We start from the raw sequence: 17743 nt of genomic DNA, 5'->3' as shown, positions 1-17743 counted from the left end.
GCACAGGCTCCATGTCTGGGCACATGGATTTTGTGTGAAGACAGTTGGAAGGATATGCCAGATGTAAATGTCTGCTCTGCTCCGTGGCACAGGCTGTGGTGAGTGGTTGTGATGCCCTTGCAGCGGGGCGGTACCGGAGAGGGTGGGAGGGCAGCGAGGAGGAGCAGCAGGGCAGAGCCAGGCGGGGCTGGCACCGCAATCACTCCTCGCTCGGGGGGCTGCTCATCTCCTCCTGCCAAAAGGAGCTTTCTTAGCACCTTGTTCTCGCACCTGTGAGTCTCTATTTGACAGCCTGGAAAATTAATACCCAGCCAAGGTATGTAGCTGTGCTTCCATCATGTCAGTGCACCCTCCACATCTGTTTGTGGCAGTTCATGAAGAGATCCCAGTGCACAGACTGTTAATTGTTCAGATCGGCCGGGATGCTGTGCAGAATGTTGTGCTGCCAATTGATCAGTATTGTGGTGGTTTACTGTAACTGAAGGACCTTAAATGAGGGGTGTGGACAACTGAAACTAAAGGCATTATGTTGTATCACAGCTCCAAGGATAATCTTTGAGCCTTAAAATGTTTGTGTTCCCTCTAAACTACAGCACTTAAATAAATACTTGGGTTGTCGCCTTCTAAACTGGATCCAGGTGCAACACTCATTTAATTGAATGTGTCTTTTCATCTCCACGAGGCTCTCCCCACGCTCAGGTCTAATCTTACCTTGGTGATTACACTCAGCTGATTGCCATCACCTCCAGCCCCAGGCACAGCTGCCGGCTCCTCTCCAAAGGCACAGGGAGCTGGGGCGGGTCTGACCAGGTGTTGGTGTCCCAGTGCTTCTGGCCATGTAATTCCTGCCCCGTGAGGTGCCTCAGCAGAGGAGCTGCCAGATTTACTTGTGTGCCTTTGGTGGCACTTTGGAAGGTACCAGCCCGTACGTGAGTGTGCCAGGGCAGAGACTGAGGGCAGAACCGCCCTGAGTTCCTGACATTTGGAAAGCAGTTCATGACCACCACCTGTGTGTTTATTTTAGTGAGCACTGCCAGGTGTGCTGTCTCACCTGACCCTGATTTATATTAATTGAATCTTTCTATCAAGAGAAGGAGGGGGGAAGTGAAATAAAATGCAGCATTACAAGTATGTAAAGGTACAGGGACTGAAGTGTGCAATTCCCACAGGAATGTGGTGAGGCTGGAGAGGAAAACCTTAACTCAGGATAGGACTGGGAAGTGCTCCCACTATGACACTGCCTCACTCTGTGGCCTTGGTCAAATCACTTACTGCTGGTCTTTATTTCTCCAACAGAGTATAACTTCAATTGTGAGTTCTAACACAGTGGAAATCAATAATTTATTCACATGTGCTGTATGGCATGTCCTGGGTACCACTCTTAATGAAGGACAAATGAGATTAGTTGCTTATTTTGCAGGTTGATGTGTAAGGTGTTCTGAATTCAGAGAGCATTCCATGTGCTGTTCCTGTTTCATTACTGCATGTGTGGGGGTCTCCACTGCTGTGGGAAAAAGGACTAAAGTGCTTGATACTTTAATATTTTAGTCACAGTATTACTTAATCAATATTGTAGACTGTACCTGTTGTTTAAGATGCAAAGGCAGCAAAATTTCACGTGAACTCAAGTGGTAACTTAAAACTCGGAACCCCTCTTAAATATCAAAGTGAAATGAAATAAAAGGCTAATACTCAACTTGCATTTTTTCCATTGCAGTCAAAATAGGTGTGTCTGGTTTGCCTTCTATTTGTTAAACCATATTGTTTCAGAAATGGAATAACAAAAGTTTCCTCCAGTCCCCAGTGCAGTAACTTGGCCCGTGGTGCACGCGTGAGGATGTCACAGAGAAACGGGGCTGCAGGACTCCGAGCTGCCCTGGGGGTCCTGCGAAAAGGGCTGTATATTGTAAGCTCCCCCACTGGGTAGGTGTGGGCTCCTGCCTTGCCTGTTCCTGTCGCCCTCCCGCTCTGCAAAAGGCTGTGTCTGGTGCGTCCCTGCCTTCCCTTGCGTGCCCGGCATCTCGGCAAGTCCGGAGCCATCCTGAGATGAGGCAGCCTCCTCCTCTTAATGGGCATCTGAAGGTAAAGATACTTTTAGACGCTGTTATTATTAATCTGATAATGAAAACACATCAGACGGGCTGTTGCAAGCCCTAAGGTGATTTCCATATCCACTGTAGAGAATTAAACCGGATGGACTGCGCTGGGAGCGAGTTTCACTCCCGGGCTCCGGCTGAGCCCCCGGGGCCGTCCCCATTGTCCCTTCCCCACCGGCACGGCCCGGCCCGGCCCGTCCTCCCTTCCCTCTCTCCCTTCCCGGCGGGGCCCATCCTCCGTCCCCGCCTGCCCGCGGTGCCGCATCCCCGCCGAAGGTGCGCTCTGCTCTCCCCTCCCGGGGCGGCACCGGCACCTGCCCGGGCCCGGGGCCGCGGCCGCGCGCCCTTTATGGCCGGTGCGCGCTCCCGGTGCGTGTGTCTGTGTGTGGGATGCGGGGAGCGGGCGGGAGCCGGTGCCGCTCCGAGCGAACAATGGCAGCGTTGGCGCTGCCCGGCACCTCCTGAATGGGCGCAGGCCTGGGGGGGCGGCGGCGGCGAGCGGGAGGAGGAGGCGGCAGCGGGGCGAGGCGAGGCGGGAGCCGCCCCCCCCCATCCTCCCTCCCGCCCTCCGCCCGTCCCTGCGCAGGGACGCGGGGCCGGGGGGCCCGTCCGTGGGGCGGCGGCGGCGGGGGAAGGGGAAGGGGGAAGGGGCGGGGGCCGGGCGGGAGGCGGGGGCCGGGGGCGGGCGCGTCCACCTGCGCGCGCCGGGCCCCGGGCGCATGGAGGAGCCGCGCTGAGCGCCGCGGCACCGGAGCGCCCGCCGGGCGGGGGGAACCCCCTCCAGCGCGGGCCCCGCGCTCAGGTGAGTCCCGCCGCGGCCGAGCCGCATCCGCACACCCCCCCCGGCACCGCGGGGGCAGGGAGGAGGAGGAGGAGGAGGGGATGCTGATGGCAGGATGGCAGCGCCGGCCTGCGCGGAGGCCTGCGGGGAAGTTGCGGGGGGTGTGTGCGTGTGAGGGTGGTCTGAGGTTACGGGGGGGCGGCAACTTGGCGCCGTATCCCCCCCCCCTCCCCGGGCAGGTGCCGCGCTGGGCGGGGGCGCCGCCCCGCCGGGCCCGGGGGCAGCGGGTCCCCTCCGGGGCCCCCGCGGGGGCCGCTCACTTCAGCCTCGGCCAGAACAAAAACATAATAAAAGGAGGGGGGATGGGGATTTTTATTTTTATTAAAAAAAAAAAAAAAGCCCCAGCTCTGGGAGTAGCTGTCACTGCGCGCATTAAACTAGAGAACTGGCTAATCAAATAAAACTGGCTCATTGTCTGAAACTCTATCCCAGCGCAAAATGCGGCTGTGAATGTAATTAACCATCTGTCTGGCGGGCGGCGGAGCGCCGGGTCCGTGCGGTCGGTACCCGGGCGCTGCCATCCCCCAGCCCCGCGATGTGCCCGGTGTGTGTGTGCGAGGAGGATGCTGGAGCGAGGGGGGGATGAGATCCTCGGCTCCGCGATGAGCGAGCGAGGCACTGTGCGACAGATGAACCCAAACAAGCCGTGAGGGACCGGCGATGAACGCCAGGGCGATCCGTTTGCTCTCGGGGATGCTCCTGGGGGTTCCGCCTCCCGCCGGGGACCCGCGCAGGATGGGTGCGTATTTGGGGGCTCGCGGCCGTGGGTGGATGCGTGAGGCCGGAGGGAGCGGTGCGCCTGTGCGAGCCGAGGCCTCAATGAGCCTTTTGCGGGAAAACAAAACGGCTCTGTGGTCCTTCCATCCTCCCGGAGGTTTTCCCCGCTTCCGCCCGGCGCGTTGCTCGTCCCTCCTGCCCCACGCCGGCCCCGAGAGCTCCGTGCAGCCATCAACATCCTGGTACTCCGGGCCGGAGGTACCTGCTGGGATCGCTGCTACGGCGGGACTGCGGTAACACCGAGCCCACGGCAGGCTCTGCTGGGAAGGGGCTCGGCTGTGGCTCTACACGCGCTCGTGCTTCTTGTTTGTCTTTTTTTTTATTTTTTTTTTTTTTTGGTGCGGTTTAGTAGTGGAATAATACAGAGACTAAAAAAAATAACGGCAGCACTCAAGCAGGTAGGATGCAATTTAAAGTCACTCCAGCTAATACCCCATGCAAGACTGCATTTGTTAAGGTATGTGAGCTGTGCAGAAGGCAGCAGTCTTTAGTGAATCACTTTTGAAAAACAAATACTTGACAAAAAAACCAGACCTGCTAAATGGATAACAATTATGTAAGCCTGTAGTAGGTTTTGATGTATGTCAGGTCTGTTAAATAAATCAACCTGTTCAGTGAATAAATCTGCTCTGCACCAATGCTTTATTATTATTTTTTAAGGAGAATAAACCTGTGTATTTAAGATGTTTTTACTGATGTGAATCTCATGGCCAAGCCCCGTAGCTGCCAGCGACACAAGATGAATCCGTGGGGAGGGTGGGGTGCAGGAGCGTGGGGAGGGAAGGGGCACGCCAAGTAATAAGGTGGATATTAAAAATACACAAAGATGTGCATAAGGATTCCTAGTGATCAAATTCTCACTGATCCATGTCTTGATGGAGTATTTGCTTTGCAGTGGCAATGGCCCATACAAAGCTACATTGATTTAGCTTGCTCTGTTCACGATGGCAGTTCTGGTGAATAATTATTTTCCCAAAAGCCTTAACCAAGGGAAGAAAGAGAGTCCCTGCTTGGCCTACACAGTAGTACAGTATCTTTGAAAGCGCATATCCGGCTGCAAATAAAGAGAGCCAGTTCAAGTGTTACTCCACTCAGCAGGAATAAAAGGGAGGCAGAAAAGGGGAGCACCCGGCCGGCTTCCCCGAGCTCCTCGGGCCCCTTCCCCTTTCTGCACCTCACCCTCTGCTCGGCTTTGGGGGCGGGGAGGGGGGATTTCTCTGGTTTTGTTTTTGCTTTTTTGTGTTTGCTGTTGCCTTTTGGAGGCAAGGCTCCAGCAGTCCACTTAAATGTTGAGTTCTGAATGCTGAGGAGTCTCTTTCAGATTGAAAAATAGGGAAAAGATTGTGGCCAGTGGGTTTTAACTTCTACAGCTGGGACAGGGAGTATGTCTGTGTAGGGCAGTGCCTTGATGGTGTCCTCCTCTTCTGAGATGGTGAGGCCTCATGGATGTTTTTGTGATGGATCACGTGTGTATCTTTTTCCTGTCTCTGCAAAGAGAGGTTGAAAAGACTCAAATGTGCTTGCAGGACCAAGGAGGCCGCAGGCTTGGGGAGAAAGTGTTCTCAAACAAAAGAGTCCAGCTCAGGTTGGCATCCTTGGTGTGGGACAGAACCATCGATGCGAGGTGCATTTTTTGGATATTAAGGCCTTTCCATCATAGCCGGAGTGATGACAAACCAGCTGTGCTGCTTTCCCCAGGCACAACAGAGAACTGTCCCCATGAAGTTTATGCCCTGTCACAAACAAAAAGCAGCATTAGGAAATAATCTTTTCCTTGGGCAGAATCCAGGGAGGAGAGCTGTGGATACTCCAGGCTTTGCCCTAGTCCTCGCATGGGGGCTGTGCAGATGCTGTCGTAGCTGAGTTTGTCGTTGGCCCTGGGAGAGATGGGTAACTCTGGATGTTAAACAGAGTAAATTCGCTATTGCTTCTCAGTAATGACGATTTTTGGTCTGTGAGGGTATTTTAAAAATAATATTTTGAGAATTGGGAGCAAAATAATTGTTACATAATCCACCTGTTACGTTCAAAGTCCTGTTTTCCACCTGGGAGAGGATTGCACTTTTTTTATTTTTATGCTAGATCTTTGTGTACTTTTAGCCCCGCTTGAGTTGGCTTTATAATCATTACCTGTGTATACAGTCAGGTGCTTGACGAGCCTGATTTTGTGGAAGCTGCCAGCAGTGAGTAAATGAGCCATGTGGCATAAAACTGAGCAAACCATGTTTTGTTGGTACCTTGCTCTTCCCTCTTTCCTTCGAGCTGGTCGTACACACCCGCAGTATAACCTGTGGGGGGGTTTGGGCTGTTCCAGTACAGGGACCCACTTGATCTGTTTCCTGGATGTGGTGTGAGGGGCGTGGTGGGATCTCAGCCTTTTGATTTTTTGATTTTAGGGCTCCTGGGTGCCGTTGCAACAAAACATTAAGTCATTACCATGTGTTGTGTTGTGCAGAAAGCGGCGGAGTTACAGATGCTGAAGATGATGAACTGGTTTGAGCATCCAGGTGTGGGCGTGGGCTTTGCCTGAAAGATGCAGAAATTGGGGATAACCTGTCCTGCTCTCAGTGCCAGGGGGTTGGCACCACCAGTTCCCTGGCTGTGGACATAAGGAAAAATGGGGAGTGTTGGGCAAAGCTGAGCCGGAGCGAAGTTTGCAGGAGGAGCTGTCAGCTCTGCAAACGAGCATTGACCCCTTATCCTTACAAAGTCCTCTTAGGAACAGCAGGAGAAGGTGGCTTTGGTTCAGTGGTGCTTTGGACTGTGGCAGTAGCGCTGGGTGGATTTTGTTTGCAGTTCAGGGGAGTAGCATGTAATCTGTGTAATGCTGCTTTTGTGTGCCTCTATTGCAAATTGATGTCTGGGGAATGACATGTAGCAAAGGCTCTAGACCAGCAGGTCTGTGATATTTTTGTAGCAATGTCTTTTTATTCAAAGCAGGTGTCATGGAGATCTTTCATCCCAGGATTTCTTTCATCCCTGGCGTTTGTTAGCTTGTGTTAAAACTTTAAATCTCAAGCATTTCTTCTGTACAGAAGGTGTTCCTCATGTTGCTCCTGCATGGGCTGAGCTGGGTGATTATGCAGGCTCCAAACAGTGACACGTATGAGGTGGCTCTGTGTCTGCACTGCTACGTCAGCTCTGGGAGCAATCCAGGGCTGTGGCCCAGTGCCCTCCAGTCACAGGAGGGGTCTGGCTGTGGGGGGATCTGGGAGAGGGCAGCGATGGGGGATGGTGTCCCTGGGCAGCGTTTTCTTCTGACCCTTAAGTATTCAGAAGGTAATTTGTGCCCAGCAGTCTGAGCTCACATTTGCAGTCTTGTTTGGCCTTTACAAAGCTCTGAAAACGCTTTTTACTACAAGATGCCCTATTTGCTTAATTTATCTAAGCTCTTGTCTCAATAGTCTCCCATGATAGAAAATTCTGCTGGCTAATTGTTGCCTTTCACTGATCTTCTATTTCTTTGGTTTTTGCCATATCTTCAAAATATGGGTGGATGTGTCACTAGAAGTTTCTGATCAGTCTTCTTATCCAGATTTACTGCTGTTGCCCTGGGGGAGGGTAGGACCACAGTCTTCTGGACCGACAGGGCTGGCAATGCTTCTCCTTGGAGCCCAGCTCATTAATTTAGGAAATCAGTTTTAACACCCCTCTGAATTGTCATTGTCATTCCTGGGATCACTGTCTTTGTTTTCCTCAGGCTTGAGACCACGAGTGCCTCTGTCTTGAGAGAGCTTTGACTTCTGGATGTCACCTTGGCTGGCGTTGCAGTGCCGGTCTGCAGCGTGCCATTGAAGCTGACAAGAGCAGCAGGGGTTGCACGCTTGGCCTAGACACCAGTTAGGTTTTTTTGCCAGCTTATCAGCTTTCTTACCTTGCTCCCGCAGGGTTGTGTTCCACAGCAGGGCTCCTCGTGCGCGGGGTGCGGGTTCGTGGGGTGAAGGGCGTCCTTCCTGCTCTGTGGTGTCTCTTGCTGGTGTCTGGAGCTGATACACCCTTCTCCACCCAGTCCCTCTGAGAGAGAAGTGTCAGGATTTCTAAAATAAAGCAAAACAGCTGAGGAATGTTTTACCTCCCTTCTCTCCTGGGGTAAGGAGCTTCTCACCTGCTGAAACCCAAGCATTGTCACTGTCCTCCTGCCGTGTTGAATCTGGTGAGGAGGTGCCTGATGCTCTGAGACTGTTGCATTTTTGGGGGCATTTGGATGGTCAGTTGGAGGGTATCAGAAAAATCAGCTCTTGTGAATCTTGCAGGACATGGCCAGACTTTCAGGAAAGCCAGGGTGTGCGTTGGTGGAGCTCACCTGAGCACTGCTGAGAACCTGCCTGGTTCTTTCATGAGCGCTTCTCCTGTTCTCACCTGAGACCTGGGCTCTTTGGAGGGCTGGCACACAGACTCCCAGCTCTCAGTTCCATTCTAGGGAAGGTCTCTGCCAGGCTCTGGAGTTGCTTTTGGAGCTGTGTCCTTATTAAAAAAATCAAATTTCTTTCCTCACACTTGGAAGGTTTTTGACTGTGAGTTACAGCACAGAAAAATCAAATGTGGAAAAGACAAGCTCTGTGGATGAATTTTGTTTCCTGTGTAATGTCCCAATGAATGACTTGAGTCTTTGATGAAGGAGAGAAGCTGAAGCCTTATGAAGGGCCTGTTTATTGGCATTAATTATTTTTTATTAGTTACAGCATCTGTAGTCCGTTGGCAGTAGAAGAGCCCAAAGTAAGAATATTAATTCTTCAGAAGTTTTTCAAAGCTTGCATTTTTCATAAGAAGCTTGTGAAGCTTCAAATCTAAAGCTTCCAAATCCTTTTTTTTATTCTTCAGAAGTGCCAGTGAAGCTCTTTTTTTAATTTTTCGTGTTTTAGCTGAAACTATGAGTTTTATACGTAAAAAAAAAAAAAAATTTCTTTCCCATCCACTGCATTGGCCCCAACTTTCAGGTCTCTTGCTGGGTCAGTTAGACCCTCTGCAAGCACCAGCTGTGCTCTACAGACCAGGTGTGTAGCCTTTGCTACTAATTCATTGTGGTTTTCCCCTGTGGCTGAAGCACAGGCTGACATGAAAGGTGTGTTTGTTTGGCAGTGGCCAGGTAGGACAATACTTGACCTTCACAGTTGTTGAATAACTTCAGAGCAATACGTAACTGCTTCAAGGAAACAAGGGGTGTGGGTGGGAATTTAACCAGTACAAGGTGAATCTGGTGTCTCTTTGGCCAGCGAGCAGCATTTTTTCTGGTAGCCTGCAAGGTCGTGTTCTAATATACTCTGACTATGAATTTAAGGGTCATGCTGGTATTTTAGTGGTAAAACAGGTGGATGCTTGGTCTTACTTCATGTTGCTTCACAGAATGGTAACCTTGGCCCTCTCTGAACCTCAAGAGTAAAAATGAAAATTGCCTTCTTCAGGGTGGTCTCCGTTCTCATTTGTGTGGAGAAAACTGTTGTGGAGTGGGATGATTTTAGCTACAAAAAGTTGTGATGTGGTGGGTTCTTTTGGTGCTTCTGCCTACATTACATGGACAGGTTTACTTCATCGATAGCCGTGCCTGTGGAAGGATGGGCGGAATTTTTGGGAAGATCAGAAGGGAAAGTGCTGCAGACCCCAATTTTTCAGCTCGTATTAAAGCAACCAAGCAAACTCCCGCCTTCCTGCCACCGCTGGCTCTGAGGGAGCAGCACACAGTCATTTCCCATGGTTTGTTTATGTCTGTCTCTGAGAAAATCCACTGTATCAAAATCACCTGTCCATGTAGTGACTCGTCTTAGATTCTTTGTGTGTGGGAGATTAATTCTGAAGAACATCAAGCATTCAGTGCCAACTTGGGCAGAAATTCAGCAGATTATGGTACGAGCAGCATGGCTAATGTATAATAGTGGCATTTAGGACCATTACTAGCCCACGGTGCCTACGAGTTTCTGGGAAGCAGAGGAGCCACGTGGTGTAAACTCAGCCAGGCGTGGCAAATGCAGAGAAACCCGTCAGCTGAAACCTCCCGCAGAACAAATAATTTGTCCTAACCCAGTAACCTTTACTTACTTAATTGTCTTATTTGTCTGGTTAGCTTATCATTTGATGGAGAGTCTGTACTGCAGGAAAAAGAGTTTTGTTTATTTTGCCTGTTTCTTTCGTTAATTTGTGCTCATTCCTTGCCTGCTGCTTTCTGGGTTTGAGCGGTGCCTTCCTCAGCAGCAGTTCCAAATGCCAGCCTTTCAGAAGGTGAATGGGAGGCCAGGCAGTCCAGTGTATTTCCAAGAAGTCTCTGGTTTGGAAGGGTGAATTTTTGGTTGGGTTGATGGCTCAGTGTCACAGTTTATCACTGTATTGGGCAATGCAAAGTCGTGTGTCGGGGTTTACCTTCAGCTTGTAGTTTATGTCTGTGTACAGAGTGAAGCTGAGAGTGCTACTTACAGCTCCCCCTTCTTCTGCAGACGGTTGTTTAAGATCTGGTGCTTAATGATCAACAGGGGTTAGTGCTGATTTCCCCCTTCTGAAGCATTTCTGGCTCTGCAGGAAAGATGAGTATTGGCTGTGCTGCGGAGCTGGAGGTAGAGTCAGCTGTTGAGTGATGCATCGGCTGTTATGTGGTTGCTGCTGTATGGAATTACTGGTTCTGGTTGCTAGTGTGTGGAATTACTGATTCCAATTCATGTGTGAAGCAAACCCTGGTATCCCAGTCTCTCTCTGCTTTTTTTTTTCCCTGTAAACCACATCCTCCCTTCCTCTCTTGTTCATGGTATTTGCTTCTGCACGCACAGAGCCAGTGTGCATGCTGGATTCCTCACCACAGACACTAGGACAGGTTTAAGACTTCCTAAAGGTTAGTTCAGGATGAATTCAGAAGCATCTTGGATTAACTTTTTAACCACTGCAGCTGGTCTGGAGGGGACGTTCTGCAAAATGAGCGGCTTAAGAACGAAACAGCCCCAACCCTCTCAACTCCAGCAAAGAGCCAAGAGTGGGAATGGAGGAAGGTGGCTCCTGGGAAGGGTAGGTGGTGATGCTGGAGCACATAGTACATGTGACATTTCAGCTTCAGGGATGGGGAGAAGAGGAAAATGCTGCTTCAGTTGTGCTTTGAAGCTGTTTGCCAGGTGTGGAGTGGAAAAGTCCTCATCTGGGTTGTGATCAGTAAGTTTGTGCCTGGTGGAGTCCAAATATTGTATCAGAAATGGTTAATGTGGGGCCTTGAACCTAATGTGAAAGCATAGGGCTTATTTTTCCCATTGCAATGTGTAATAAACATAAAATATCTAAAATCTGCAGCTGACAATATCATCTGTGAGTTCTCACCCTGCATTCTGGGGGCTGATGTTAAAACAAAAGAGAGTTTAAGGATATTACTGTATTTGCAGGATATATGTAAAAATATGTTGTATTTATATAATAAATATAATTATATTATTATATATTATATTCTGTTATTTAGTTAGGCCTGGGCATTTGCTGAAGGGGCTGTGTTAAATCACACCTACATTTGCAAGTGGCAGTAAATGAAGAGTCAGGTTGAAAACTTGATGTGTAGCTCAGTGTTTAACTCAGTATTTTTGTTATTTTGCTAATATCTTCAGTCCCCTCACATGTGTTTATGGGTACAGCCATACCTTGTGGTGGTGGCTCCTAAACTTGATCTCTGTGCTGTTTGAGTAATTTCTTTTTTGGGCAATATAAGGCTGCTTAAATAACAAGAGGGTAGTGGAGAGGCTGGAATGAGTATTTCCAGATCTGATGGTGGCTATGCAGGAAGCTCCTTGGAGTCCCCAGGAGTTTTACACATTGCTTTGTCTCTCCTTGAACAACTCTTGTGCATTGATTGCATGGTAATCGAAGTCAGAATAATTTGTTTGATGTTGTTTATTCAAATCTGGAAAGGATGGTTGTGCAAAGACCAAAGAAAAATGGTTTTAGTCTGACAAATGCCAAGGGTTTTTGTTTTGTTTTTAAAGCCCAAACAAAGCCTTTGGGATCCTTGGCTGGGTATATAATAGCATGAAATACACCACTTCTTTCATTCTGCTCCCTAAAAAATCTAATTTTTTATGCATTTAAAGTGGGAGTTGAGGCAAAAACAGAGTTTAGCTCTGTTGACCTATATTTATGAGAAGAGAAGGCTTGCTAAGCGTTGCAAGAAAAGAATATATGGTGCTGTTGCTATACTCTGACAAAATGTACACACATAGTAAAACCACTTTTGGGATTCTTCACCTTCTTACTGAGTGCTTCAGCCCTTTCCACCTGGATTCAGCCTGATGGTGCTGTGTTCATGGCCTGTATAGTCAGGCCTCCCATTAATAGCCAATGAAGAAGGACAGCAGAACAGGGAGTTTAGAATAAGCAAGGAAGAGAAGGAGAGGTAGTGCTGAAAACCTTCCTAATCTCAAGGTTTAAAAGTGAACTTTTAAACTTTCTTTTCCTGGGTTTTTTTTTGTTGCTGTTGTTTTATTTTTTAATTCAGCCCACTCTTTATTAAGTGCAGTTTCATGGTTCTCGTGCTGCTTATTGCATAACTGTGGCACAGATGTTATTTTTTGTAATGTTGCCTGACATATTTAAAAGGGAAAGAGAGGAAGGGAATTTATACCCTTTGGAGATGAATATGTGGAGCCTATTAGTCTTAAAAAAGTGTGAAGAGCTTGTTAGAGTCGAAGCTGGCACATCTCTGAAAGGCTGATCTGTGGAGTGGAGCTCTTCAGATAAAGAATGAATGTGTTTTATCTTCTGGAGTTTGTTGAATGTGTTACCAGACAGCCTAAAATCTGAACTTGGTGGAGTACTTAATGTTTAGGCACATGCTTAAATATTTGTGGAACTGAGACCAAATCCAAATGTATATTTAATAAAACGTTGTCCACAATTAAGATTTGCAGGATAATCAGTGGTGATGCTTAGAGTTAAGGGATGTGAAGAGGAAATACCTCGCTCAGCATGGGTGGTACTGGATGTTTCAGTGTTTATGTCACTGCAGCTGCAAACAACACCTTTAAAGTTGCTTTCTTGTGAAGGTTTGAGTGAGGAGATACAGTTAGAAATATGCTGGGTTTCAGCAGAAGGAAAAAAATTGCATTCAGGCCTATCATTTCCTGGTGGAATGGGCATGAGAACATGAAATGTTCTCCTTTTGGTATTTCTGACAACATTAGAAGTTTTAAAATAGTAGAAATGGAAGTAGAGTGAAAATGGTCGATGTTATATTTATTTTTATATAGTAACAGAATGCCTGGTGTTTCAGATGAGCAGAGTGTGCCTTGATTCACAGAGTATTTGTTTTATAACCATGGATATAGCTGCACAACCCAACTCTCCTGTTGTATAGAGGAGCAAACCAGCTCATGGGGCAATTAATGACCTGCTAAAAATGCAGTTGTGAAACCAACCCAAGAATCTTCACTTCCTAGCACTCATTTGTGCCTGTGTGCTGGGCAATAGGATAATTGGGATAAATTGATAAGGGGGAAAGAGGAGAGAAAAGGGGGAAATGGCACCTACTGTCATGGAGCATCTTTTTGAAGTCTTGGATTAAAGATAAGTCAAATTGTTCATTTACAAGAACTTGCAGAAAGACCAGGTAAACAGTTATAAAAACAAACAGAAGGAAACCTGAGAGTGTTTTTTACTTGTTTCTGCCTAGGGCAAGATATTTTGGTTTGATTTTTTGTTCTGCCCCTTGCCCTCCCCCCCCTGCTGGGTTACCTGATACAGGAAATATGAATTAGGCAAAATAAATCCTGACTTACAGTTGTAGGAGGCAGGGCTTGCTGTGTGAGTGTGGGGTTGCAGAGGCTCAGGTGTAAATTTTCTGGAGTTTCCTTCACCAAGAAGCAGGTGGGCTGTGACTTTATTCCTCAGCTCCCACAGCTGTGCTTGGAGCCCCTTGTCCCACAGCCCTGCTGGTGCTGGGTGTGGATGTGCCCCCCTGGACGGGAGAAGGGGCGTCTCCCCTGCCTCCCTCCCTCCATCAGAGGCAGGGCTTCCTCAGCTGGCCGTTGGACAAAGCTCCAGCGTCTGGGAATTGTCTCCCTTTCCAGTCCAGCGACACCCATGCAATGTTTAGCGTGTGGAGCTCTGAAAACCTCCTCCTCTGGCTAAACGAGGAATGGATGGAAAATATTAGGCTAAAAGAGAAGGTTCGTGCTGATGCAAGCTGTGTTTACTTTTGAAAATTCAGTTTATTAAACTCAAGGCTGCGGAACTCCAGGGATCAGTGATGCTGTGTGAACATCACCTTCTGCACCGCACAAGCAATTTTTCAAAATTACTTTTTTAATTAAAAGTTGTATCGGTTTAATGGGAGTTAAAGGAAAGTTCACAGGCTTCGTGTTGTCTGAGACATACTGCAGATTTGGGAGAAACCTTCTCCTGCTTCCTGAAGTTTATCCAAAATAGTGAATATGCATGGGAAGAGAGGGGAATCTCCTTGTGGGCTCTGTCTCTGAGGGGTTGCAGGGTGATGGTATTTATTGATTATCAGTCCAGCTGCACTGCCGTTACCTTCGGAAGGAGCTGCGCGGCAGCTGAGTCGGAATATGAACATAAGGAAAACAAGGAGGACTTGAGATACAGCAGGGGAAAGTCAATACAGAGCTTATTTAAATGTCAGCTGCCTGGAAGAGTTCTGCTCAAAAGCTGTGAGGAGAGATTAGGTCTAAGACATGATGCCTGGGTGTGTAAGGGAGGGAGGGAGGGAGATGGCTGAGCGAGTCAGGTGCTGTGGGGAACACGTGAAAAGGGATATATTGAGGAGGAGGAGGAAGGAAGAAGAAACTGCTGACTGAAAATGACATCTGACAATTAGTTCTGAGCAATAATTGGAGAAGCACGTGGCTTTTGGACATGGGAAGACTGTGATTTGTAGTTGGTGGGCGATCTGAGCCATGTTAGCAGTGTTATTCATCAGCGCAGTTGACAGGGATAAGTGACACCCATTACAAATCTGTTTACTACCTCTATATATTGTACTTAGTTTGTGAATGTATGTGCAGGGTAGAGAGTCTCTGTAAGCACAGGAGTTCTGGAATTTTATTGAACCGTAGAATATCCTGAGTTGGAAGGGACCCACGAGGATCATCAAGTCCAGCTCCTGGCCCTTTGAATCTTTTGGAATCACGTTGACTTTATTTAGCCAATAGGCCAGAGTTGTAATTGTATGGCATTTGTCAGTGTAAGTGAATTTACATTTGGGGAGAGCTTGAGCCAAAAAATCACTGATTTGCTGATGAATACCCTGATTCTGAATTTCATGGCCATTTTTATTTTGTTAATTAAGCCACTAATTCTGTGTTTTAATAAAAAATAGTTGTATTACAATTGTGCCTGAAATAAATTAGGTTGAGCACTCTTGTACAAGAAACATTATTAGAGTCAACCTCCAAAATGTGGCATTTAGGGACATGGTTTAGTGGTGTTCTTGGCAGCACTGGGTTAATGGTTGGACTTGAACTTGGAGGTCTTTTCCAACCTAAGTGATTCTACGAAGTCCTCAGCATTTAGGCGGGACCGGGAAGAGAAAGATGGGTTGTACCCATTGTGCTGTACCCACTGCAACCCAGCCAAGTTTTTCTTTATTTTGTCAGCCTCCTGCTTAATTTTGAATGAAGTTCAATATTTTCATCTTCAGGGAAGTGCTCTGTGCATATGATAGCTAGAAGACCTAACAAGGCTTCAAGATAAAACTGCACCTGGCAGTGTTGCTTCCTCGGCACAGCAAAACTTTCTGTCTTAATCCACTGTGTCAAAAACGTGTGTCATGTAACAAGTGCTTGCTCAGGTCAGTGGGACCATGAATGAAAGCAAAGGACAGTGACAAAACCAAGGCAGGTTGGGATGTGAGGGTGTTGCTTTGCCTTTGCCGTCTCCATAAACACGTATGCTGGTATTTGTGTTCTTAGCAGTTGTACGTTGCGTTCTTGTTGTGCCACACTGCCTGCAAACATGGATTTATTAAAAAACATCACAACTGTTGCACATGCTTCTCTCCCGCAGAGAGGATGGGGAAACAAACAACATATGATGAGCTTTATTTGCATTGTTTGATGCTCTTCTGAGCAGAACAGCTCCCACTAGAAGATACTTTACTGTCTCGAAGGGCAGGGGACCAAGGTGGGCGGCAGGTGTTTAACAAGTAGATGGGATCTGAAGCAGTGAGCTAAAGTCACTGTCCCCATCTGTGGCATGGGCTTTTATTTTCCAGAATGTGTGATGACAGTAGAACAGTTGACAAGGGAAGTAGGTTTGCATTTAAAATGCTCAGGAGGTTTCACTGAGCCAACAGACTGAGCTCTGGCCTCAGCACTGCCTTTGGCTTCTCTCTTGGCCATACAACAGTGGCATCATTTGTCTGTCCTGCTCACCCCCCTTGTTTGATGGGATTATTAATATGGATGTGTTTGCTTCCCAGGAGTATCGTGAAAATTAGTTAAGGTACGAAAAGTGTGTTGAAGAAGTCTCTCAGTGCTGGGCATTATTACAAGTATAGCTTTAAAAATACCTTTTATTTAGCAAAAATATTTCTTCTTCTGTTAGAGTTTCCTCACATTTTTCCTGTTGCTTTTTTGCTGTATCCCTAGACTCTTCTATATGCATCCTGCTTTGTAAACACTGTATTTTATCCTGCATTCAAGGCTCAGATTTTCAGTATGTGTGTTATTACACAGAATGTGACTAGGAGGCAAGAAGCCTTGTGCTGCTGGAGCCTCCTGGTTGTGCTTTCCTGGCGTGGGTCACACAGGCACTGACACATATTTGCAATGATCCACCATTGCTGCTGTTTAAAGAAGGTTTTTAGACCAGGAGGGATCGTTCCAGCACTTACAGTGTGATCTGTGTCTCTAGAGAAAGCTGGGAAGCAGACAGGCGAACAGGAGCACGGAGGGATGGACCTGGAGATGTGAGGTGACATCTTGAGAGAGAAATACTTCCTTATCTCCAGCACTGAGACAGGGTGGTGACTGCTGGCATGTTCTCTGAGGACAAATAGTTCCAATGCAAGTGCAGATGAAGCCTTTTGGACCAGCCAGCTGTTAGATCCTCGAGGGAAACAGACCCCACATGTCTCAGTTGCATACTCTGAAGTGCTGAAAAAATAAGGCAACCTTCAGAGTTTGGGCTGTAAAACTTCTTCCCCTTTAAATGGCATAGAGGAGCTAGCACACTTAATTAAAATGTTCATGATACTATTTTCAAGATTCCTATTCTAGTAAAAGGTGAAGAGATCTTTCTGCAGATTACTTGTGGCCGGGACTGATTTCTTGTCAAAATATTAACCTCTTTTAGCAGTTTCTTCAAAAAGCATCTGGGAAGCCAGTTGAACCTAAAGCAAGGGGGAGGTAGAGTTAAGAGGAACACTTTCTGTAGCATTTAAACCAAACATTTCTTGGAGGAGATCCTTCCAAGGGGTCATCTAGGCTGACTGTAGGTGGTATTGAAATCCTTGGGTGTGACTGGAAGTTGAATTGAAAATGAGGGCAGAGAAGAATTTACTCTTGCAGGACAAGAAAACTGCACCATCTCCCTTACAACTCTCACCTCACCAGCCTGCCTTACTTTCCACTCATGGAGTTCTTCCATTCTCCTTTGCTTGTCTTTCTGTTCAGTATCAAAGCTGCATCCCCTGAAGGTTGTCTTGCTTCTGGTGTCTGAGTTCACACAGAGAATGAGATGAAACAAGGCAAACTTGGTTCTAATCGCTCTCGTCTAATTCTGCTGCATAATGGAGATGAGCAGTACTTACATAACAGTATCCTGGGATGTTAATAGATTTAATAACCCAGAAAGGTGGGAAGAGGTTCTGAATTACCTATAAAATGGCATCTAAGTAATGAAGTTTACGGGAAGCTCATCCCTTTGAACGAGAGTCACGTGGTAGGTGCGAGAGTTCTGCATATGCTCGGAAGAGGAAACCAAATGAAGCTGCCTGTTCTAATAGGAATAAATCTCCCATTAAAAATAAGTTCTGAGATGCTGTTGGATTATGCCAGTTTTACAGGGCTTCTAGTTAAAGTCTTGTAAAAATGTAAACAACACAGACTCCTTTAGATTT

The 17743-nt window shown here is 47.4% G+C and overlaps 1 protein-coding gene across 3 annotated transcripts in view; it reads left to right on the top strand.

The window, feature by feature from the left end:
• Positions 1 to 1967: 1967 nt before the first annotated feature.
• The window catches only part of NEXMIF (neurite extension and migration factor), a 172600-nt gene continuing 156824 nt past the window's right edge, over positions 1968 to 17743 (top strand). The window contains exon 1 of one of the 3 annotated variants that reach the window (XM_064670231.1): positions 1968 to 2082. The gene's annotated coding sequence lies outside the window, so the exon portion shown is untranslated. Of the gene's footprint in view, positions 2083 to 2791; positions 2899 to 3402; positions 3677 to 17743 lie in introns of those variants that run through there. The other 2 variants (XM_064670228.1, XM_064670230.1) reach the window with 2 other exon arrangements.

Source organism: Pseudopipra pipra, chromosome 13 (genome assembly GCF_036250125.1).
Source record: "Pseudopipra pipra isolate bDixPip1 chromosome 13, bDixPip1.hap1, whole genome shotgun sequence".
In the NCBI taxonomy this organism is placed as follows: domain Eukaryota; kingdom Metazoa; phylum Chordata; class Aves; order Passeriformes; family Pipridae; genus Pseudopipra; species Pseudopipra pipra.
The sequence above is the reverse complement of the archived record's forward strand: the minus strand, read 5'-3'. Positions and strand labels throughout refer to the sequence as shown.